The 8,483-nt window shown below is 39.4% G+C and overlaps 1 long non-coding RNA gene across 1 annotated transcript; it reads left to right on the forward strand.

Moving 5' to 3' along the window:
- LOC137983784 (uncharacterized) lies at positions 1-1,923 on the forward strand. The gene is made up of 3 exons (XR_011119013.1): positions 1-168; positions 611-707; positions 1,261-1,923. It is a non-coding gene; the product is annotated as an uncharacterized lncRNA (long non-coding RNA).
- The last annotated feature ends 6,560 nt before the right edge of the window (positions 1,924-8,483 follow it).

An 8,483-nucleotide genomic window follows, 5' to 3' on the forward strand; every position in this document is an offset into this window, starting at 1 on the left:
TGTTGTGCAGAGCAATAAATATGCCCCAGGTGCATACATAAGTGGATTTCAAACAGCCAAGGCCATCTTTCTGCACCAGACAGCGATAAATCGTACTGATGGAACAACAATCCCATTATCATCATGGGGAGAAACTCCCGATTCACATTCCCAAACATCTTGTGGGATGTATCCACTTAAATACTTTTTATACCTAGTGTATGGAGGCGAAAAGAATACTTCCAAAAACTCCAGATGCTGAAATTTTCACATGCAAGCCTTTGAAGTCTTAATGGTGCACCCTACTATTATCACGGTTAATACCCTCTTACTGGTTAATACCCTCTAACTGGTCTTCCCTCTCGATGCTTGTTTGTGGTCATAACCGAAAACGAACCCTGCTTATTACCGTATGAAGTCAGCTTCTGCGTATTAGGGAATGAGGTAACTCAAAATGGACCCAACATATTGTCATGTGAGAGAATTTCATGTTTATTAATGTCTACAAGTCTCCTGTTATCCCCCTCCAAAAAAACCTCAAAATATAACATTACATTAAACTCTTGTTCTTTTTTCACTAGTAGATGTTCAAGTCAACACTACTAGTTCCCTTAATATGAAACATGATTAGGCTGCTGGGAAAAGAGTATGCTGTTAACCTGGCTGTGGGTAATGTTGACCCCAAGATGAAGACATCCATTGCAAATAATTTTCCACTTCCTGCTCAGGTAAAATGTGTTTCTACTGTTGCTTTTTCATTAAAAAGAAAAAGCTATGCATTTCTACAGTTATTTAAAGTTAAGCAAACTTATGTATATATATGGCAGAAAAAGGAAACAATTTGTGGGCCATTGTCTTGGTGTCTTGTCTGTGTACTTAAGTGACAATCTAGCAGTTAAGTACAAGCAGAAACCCATAAGGGTTGAAACAGCTTCCGAATATTCAGTGCGAACTGATTGGTTGAATGTTTCAGTGCTAAGTACCATATTTGGAAACCCCTCGCTCTTGTTGTTCCAAATATGGTACTTAGCAAATTGGATATTCAGAAGCTTGTTTCCCAGGACACGAGGGGCCGTTACACGTCTCAAGTTATATTTTAAAAGTTGTTGAAATGCATTTTTTGTTTTCCCTTAAAATCTTTCAGACAGCACAAGAAACACATAATGATCATGGAGCATGACATTCTGTCAAGGCATTTCCTTTTTACCCATTTAATAGGCTGAATTAAATATTAGTGCATTCCGTAACAACTTGTAAATAACGTGTAACTTTTTTTTTCAGGAGAGTTTGTGGCAGCCTAGAGACCTGTGCTTGTCAGTTGAAACTATAGACAATGTAACGATTAACTGGACTTCACTTCCTGTATTGACAGTCGAATTTGCGAAGTTGCAAGTCAATAACACAAGGACAATGAAACCAGCCCTTATCAAAGCAGAAGATACTGACCGAGTAAACGCAGGCAATGTAATAATTTGTAGCAAATAGTGTGATTTGGTAATTGAAAGTGTCCCTTATTTAGTCCTCTGGGAATTTAGACAGTCTGGACCACTAGAACTCAGTAATGGTTTAATAACTGATGTTGCGGATGACAACAATTCAAGTGATGAGGACAGCAATGATAATTCATAGTATACGGTTCCTTTTAAAGTGCTTAGAGTAGCACATAATCCACCAGTGCAACTCGCTCTGCTTCTGGCCAAGCTGCAGGCTGAGGCTGACGACTATCCTAAAAAAAATAAAGGCTTAGAAACAAAAAATTAAAGGAAAACCTTTACACAACACCTGACCTGCGAAACCTTAGAATTTGGGAAACCTAAATAGTTCTTAGAACTAACCGAGTAGGTGACCCAAAACAAGAAATACAAGTAAAAGGAATATCCAAGTATTGACAAAATAGCTGTTTAGAAAAAAGTAAGCTTATTACACTAAAATAGTAGTCATCATAAAACCTTAGGAATTAATAACACCATTATAGTCATCACTAATAGAATATAAAAGATTGTTTCCATGCAGGCAACAACTTATCGTTTTTGGCAGATAGAGTGTTCATTATAATTTCTCCCATGAACGATTTGAACATTTCTGAAGATTTGCAAATACAAATACCTTAGTGCATTCGAATAACAAAGATCATAAAAAACAAGGTTACATTTCCCAAATATATTATAAAATTCAAATTTCTTTACCTTTTCTGGTTTAAAATTGAACAAGCTTTTTCCTGGATTTGGCGTTATTCTCGTTTTACTTTCTCAGTTGGCTTCCCTGGAGTAGTGCCACTTGGCTGTGATGATCTCTTCATACCAAGACACTTTCAACGCCTTGTAACGGTAAAACCAGCAGGGGAAGAGCCGGGTAGACTTCAAAATTTACAGAGAGGAAGGGTTGAACTTACCAAACGACCACAATAATCCGTTGATCTCGCTAACGGTAACCAGCAGTCAGTCCAAGAAGAACGGCTAAATTGATACTGAAATCACAATGGCGGCTTCAACGTGACAGCGCGATTCAAACTCGTCACAAACGTAAATGAAAGGAAAATATTAAAAAAAAAAGCTCACCAGCATCAATAAAAATTGTTCCAACAACGTAAAGAACGTAGAGTGATAAACCTTTCAGTTAAATATAAACTTTCCCTGGCCTATTTTATTCTTTGACCTAAATTCACTCCTCAATATTTCCTTGGTACTTTTGCGTATTTGCCTACTCTCGGCCACCCTGCTCGCCGTCGACAACACTAAAAAGCGCCCATAGTTTTGTATGGAGTTTTCTTATCAAATCATTGGTAAAAGTAAAGCTGTAATGGGGTGGCATGTTCTGACAGTAGATGTGAATTAAAACTATGAGTTCTCACTTACCGGACCCCGTTTTGAAATACCCAACTCTTTTTTTGGCCTCGCTTGCCATGGAGCAATTAGGAGAGAAACTAGGTGTGCAAAAAGCTTCCTTTTCTAACATGAAACAAAGCTCGTTAAGGATACTTTGTGGGCGAAATATCAAACACAAGCCTTATTAGTGATTTAACAACAAAAATTAGTGATAATGCGTTGTTTATTCTGAGGAATCGAGCGGACTCTTTTGTGGCCGAGAACTTGGCCACGCTGGCTGATAACTGGGCCCACAAACGACGCGTCCATTCTCGTTATTACTCGGGAGAAAACAGCGTTGAATGCTGAAGCTAGTTGTCTTTGAAATTTCAAGTCCTTACGGCTATTCCAAGGTTACAAATACAAGTTTACGTTTTTTCTGGCCGAGAACTGGGCCCCATACTGTACATGTAATGCTAGAAACAAGTCTTTCCAAGCGCCATAATCACTCGAAGAATAACGCATTCTGATTGGTCGAATCTCGTGACGCACACCGCCCATTGCCGCGCATTACCGGGCACTTGATTTGCAACTTTTTCTATATACGTTTTTATAATATATAGATTTTTCTAATATTTTCGTGGTTTTCAACCCGTTGATAAATATGTTAGAAAACGTTATTGTTGGATAGAAATTCTCCCTGTAATTTGAAGAACTTGGAAAAAAGGATTATGAAATAGTAACGTTATTTTAATCGTTATTTCAACCGTATTTTTCAAACGATCGATCTTTGTTTTAGTTACTGTTAGGTGTTTTCTTCAAGTATTTTAGCTTCTTTTTTCGTCAACCTTTTTCCATTAAATATAAATACGTTACTGCTAGATTTCAGTTCAAATGTTCCAGTGAAGCGCAATTCTCACACGTTATTTTCCTTTAGTTTATTTAGTAATCCCGTGTTTTCCACAGACCCCTTCACCCCGTGTTCTCCATAGACCCCGTCACCCCGGGTTCTCCATAGACCACGTCACCCCGTGTTTTCAACAGACCCCGGCACCCCGTGTTTTCCACAGACCCCGTCATTCCGTGTTTTCCATAGACCCCGGCACCCCGTGTGTTCCACAGACCCCGTCACCCCGTGTTTTCCATAGACCCCGGCACCCCGTGTTTTCCATAGACCCCGGTGCCCCGTGTTCTCTATAGACCCCGGCACCCCGCTCCCCTGTTTTTTCCACCAAACCCTCTCGGGTGTGAGAGATGTGTGAAATGCGCAATGAAAGCAAAAGACAAGCGCTAATTCCGGCAGATCAAATCGTGCCAAAATCTGTTTACGCACTTTTTTAAAAACGTTTTAAAAGTTCTTCATTTTTCTGAATAAAAAGTAATGGAAATTCAATTCCGAGAATTAACCAACAATAAATAAAGAGAGAAAGCCAACCGACATGGGAGTGGGCAGTTTACCACAGTTGATACTGTTGAATTGAACGTGGTTTTCCTTCAGTTTTGAGTGATTTTCAAGTGTCGTCATCAATGACGTTAAAAGATCAAAATTGACCAGATAAAAAAGTTATGAAGAGCTTCCCCGTCGTTTTGTTCTCTTGGTGTTTTGCACGTTACCTCATCTCGGCAGTAGCTTGATGCCCAAAAGGAATGGTCTCTACAATGCTCCTTTTGACTTTTTCCTCCCGAGTAACAAGTGCACATGTTACATTGTTAGTGTTATACTCTTATGTTACCTGTGGAACCATGCAATGGAAAATACGCGGGTACGGTTTTTATGCACGAAAATATGAACGAGTGAGCGTAGCGAACGACTGAGTCTTGTGATACGCACTAGCCGAGAGCTTAAAAATCGTACAAGCATTTTCCATTGTGCAGTTTATACTGAGATTCTAGAAATGATTTTGCAACATCTTGTCTCATGCCAGAACTTTGAATGGTATCAATGAGAAAACCGACTACACTTAGTCAAGTTAAATCAGAAAAAAAATGCTCTAAGTTTCGTTGCTGAAAAATATTTGTATTCAAATAGAGCACAAAATATGGTGTAAATACGAAAATGGGACAAATGATATATAAAAAATTCAGGAAAAGTTGTCAACTTTTCAAAAAATTCAAATTCCAATAAGGCGGCTGAATATAAAAATGGCAGAACGATGTTATCATTCTTTTGTAATAGAACATCGTTCATCCAGAACCGCGAAAGATGTTTTTTTTTTACAGCTAGACTCTTGGGCATTTAATAAATGAAATACTAGTGCTTAAATCTCAGAATCCCCGGAATATACTGCTTTTTGGAATCACAACAACAACCAAAAATGACAAACCTGGATTTTTATCTTTAGATCAATCCGCCCTCAAACCAGTGAAATATCCACTTGGAGGTATATTTCAACGTCTTGGAAGATTGAAACCACGAAAGAACGCTGTTTCAAGGAAGTAGTTTTCACTGCACATTGCCAAGTGTCAACAGAATTGTTGCAATTGAGATGGTTACTGTTTGATGTCACATAGCTCGGAACGTTATCGTTTTGTAATTTTCAGTAGCATTGTATCGTCCTGCAAAAAGTGTCTTCAGAGTATGGTCCGCCGTCCATGGCAGACCGATCTATTACTATTTCTGGTCAAAGGCAAAAGCTTTATTTGGATCGAAACGCATTTTATTTGGCAATTGATCAGCCGAAACCGTAGGGTGATAACTCATACCGAGATCTTGATTATTCTGAATATTACAAAACTGAACCTAAGTGTTTTATTACTACTTTGAAGATCAATGAACTGTATGAAGTGGTCAGAAATCATTCACTTGCGAGGCCCTGTTGGTGGGAGGGCGTTTACGTCATTCGTTATCCCTGAAATTCCGGAGAAAGTTATCCCATACCCCTACAATTACTGAGACTGATATCCCTAGAATTACTTATCTTTGGATATTGACAAAAAGTGCCAATTTTAAAGTGAAAAGCGACCCTTTTTTTTAACTGATGACCTGATACTGCACAATGCACAATTGTGCCAAAACTCCATAGTTTCCTCAAAATATTCTCCTTTCTTTAACTGATTAGTGAAATACCTCAGATTCCTGTCAGAGTGCTTGAACAATCCTGGTAGACGATTACTCGTAAAATAATTAATTGATCGGCAGGACTTTTGTAGCGCACACAGCTTTGCAAAACAAAGAGCTTTACCTCCTCGCCGTCATAAGGATTACATTGTAAGCACCATTCACCAGTTTAAAGTTTATTGAAGTTTTTTGTTCAGTAGTTTCAAAGAAGCCATATTGGTAATAAAGGGTCTGTTAACAGGGACCTACATTGCGTAAGATCTCCACGGCGACGTCGACGCAAACGTTTACGTCGTAAATTGTTGGTGAGGTATCCTAGTAGTAAATTGGTACGTGCGGTTTCAACGGTTCTGACTTGTCAAAAGTCCTCACTTTGTTGTAAAAACCTCAAATTTGGTGATTACACGTCCTTGTTATGCAGAAAGCCGCAAAAATATCTGCTTATTTTTCTTTCAACCAATGCAGGAGCCCATGGGTTAATGGGCTCCTGACCAATGATATTATTGTTCTGTGGCGTTGTCGTTGCCTAGCAGTCACAAAGCCATCGCACGTGTGTCACATGTGATGTCATTGTAACACGCGTGCCATGAGGACACCACGGGACACAAGCGGTTGACCGAATTAAAGAGTCTAGGAGCAGATCTTCTTGATTTTGCTCGAATTTGGACTGATAAATGACCCATTACTCTCCATTACCATTCACCAGTAACGTAAATCCTAGGCAAAAGTCACCAAAAATATGATAATTTAGAAATCTCCGTTATCGCTTATCCCTATAATTATTTCGCCAGTTATCCCTTATCCGTAAAACTATTTTGCCAGTTACCACGTATCCCTAAAACCCCTAACAGAGCTTCACAGATACAGCCTTGGTGAGCTTCTGACAGATAAAAGTATAGCCCTTTGTGCGAAAGTTTAAAAATATCATTGCACAGCTCCTTCCTTGCCCTGGAATCGTTGTTAAGTCTTTACCTCTACGCTCTTTCCCGAACGGAGGATAGACTCTTGGAGGTCCGCAAATTTCGCCAGCTCTCCCGAATCCACAATGAGGCCACTTGTTTTTTTACCTGAAGATTGTGCGACAGTGTGACAGAGAGTCAGAGTACAAAATAAATGTAGACAGCCAGACAACGGAAATGCGACTTCAGTAAACACAGATGCATTCAAGGAGTTAGATTCCTTCACAGTTTTGTTCAACCCATGCAGAATTTGCCATTTGGTTTCAGTGTTATACATAACACCACATCAGTAAAAATATTAGAACTACAGCTCACTTTGAACGAATTTGATATCCGACGATGAAAAATGCAATTGTTGTCGAAGAACGTTACCCGTCGCTTTTGAGATTCCACATAATTAATTTTCACTGCCTGTCTTGTTTATCCAATTGACGTTCCATTCTTGAGCTATATAAGGGTACATTTTGTTGAAAGATCCACCAAAAGGTCATTCGCATTACAATGATTTCCACGCCATTGCAGGTTAATCAAATATTCTATTGTGTTCACCACATAAAATCTACGCATTTCTACTACCCCTGAAAGCTACCGTCAAAAATACGCGCAGAAGACTCTATGCACAGACACACTACGTTTCAGGGGGGTGTCAGAAAAGACTTTTCCCGACACGGAAAAAAATTTGAGAGGGATACTAAAACAAAGAAATTCAACTCGTTGTCTGACTGGATTGCCATATGGCAACCCAGTAAAAAGCCAAGAAAAACTTACAGCCAGGGAGCGTGTGTCGCGAAATAAAATTTCGTGGGAATTTCGTGATGAAAGCAAGCCGCCTATCTAGATGTGTTAAGGGTGCCCCAAGGAACATGCCAAATGTTGTCGACAATTTTGTAACTTGCACCGACGGCTTTTAAGGGGGGGTTAAAAGTGTGACCCTAAGAGGCCCACATGGAAACGAGGCTTGACTTTTAGGGTTATTCTCATTCTTTTAATTGGAGCGTATCTGACACGTAACAGTAATAGAACGGACCACGTGACCACGCTTACGTGAAAACGAGGCTGGATGACACAATGCCTTGTAATTATTGTTTGTATCGGCAGATTATCCCAATATTACTTATACTATCTACTAAAGTTTAACTTAGACAACCCTGTAACACAACAGTAATAAATCTGGTCTCACTTCCATTATAACATGCAAAGGAGCCTTTTTTCGTGAAATGCCTTGCAGCATATTTTGCACCGCTTACTTTTTACAATTAAGTCAATTCAGCCAAATGCAATTTTTTCACAACTCCCTGACAAGGATGAAAGGTATCCTATTCATCTCCCTCGTATTCCTCCTCCTCCTCCTCTTCATCATCATCGTCGTCATGATCATCATCAACATTATCAACATCAAATATCTCATGATCTTCGTCATCAGCATCATTATCACAGCTTCCATCATCTTCAGCATCATTGCAACTGTGGAGATCGGTACATTTAAGTCCCGCTTCGCGGCATTGACATCTATTAGTGGAACATTGTTCCTTAATTAATTAGATGAAGGATTGCATTGGACTTTAACGTTGGAATAAGTGTCTCAGGCTGGTACAGCAGGCAGACTTATTTCTCAATTCCGGCAGCGGTCTTTGCTGTGGGTTGCTCGATTTTACCCAGATCTGCAAAGTGGGGTTACACTAG

The sequence above is a fragment of the Montipora foliosa genome, chromosome 13, assembly GCF_036669935.1.
Source record: "Montipora foliosa isolate CH-2021 chromosome 13, ASM3666993v2, whole genome shotgun sequence".
Taxonomy (NCBI): Eukaryota; Metazoa; Cnidaria; class Anthozoa; order Scleractinia; family Acroporidae; genus Montipora; species Montipora foliosa.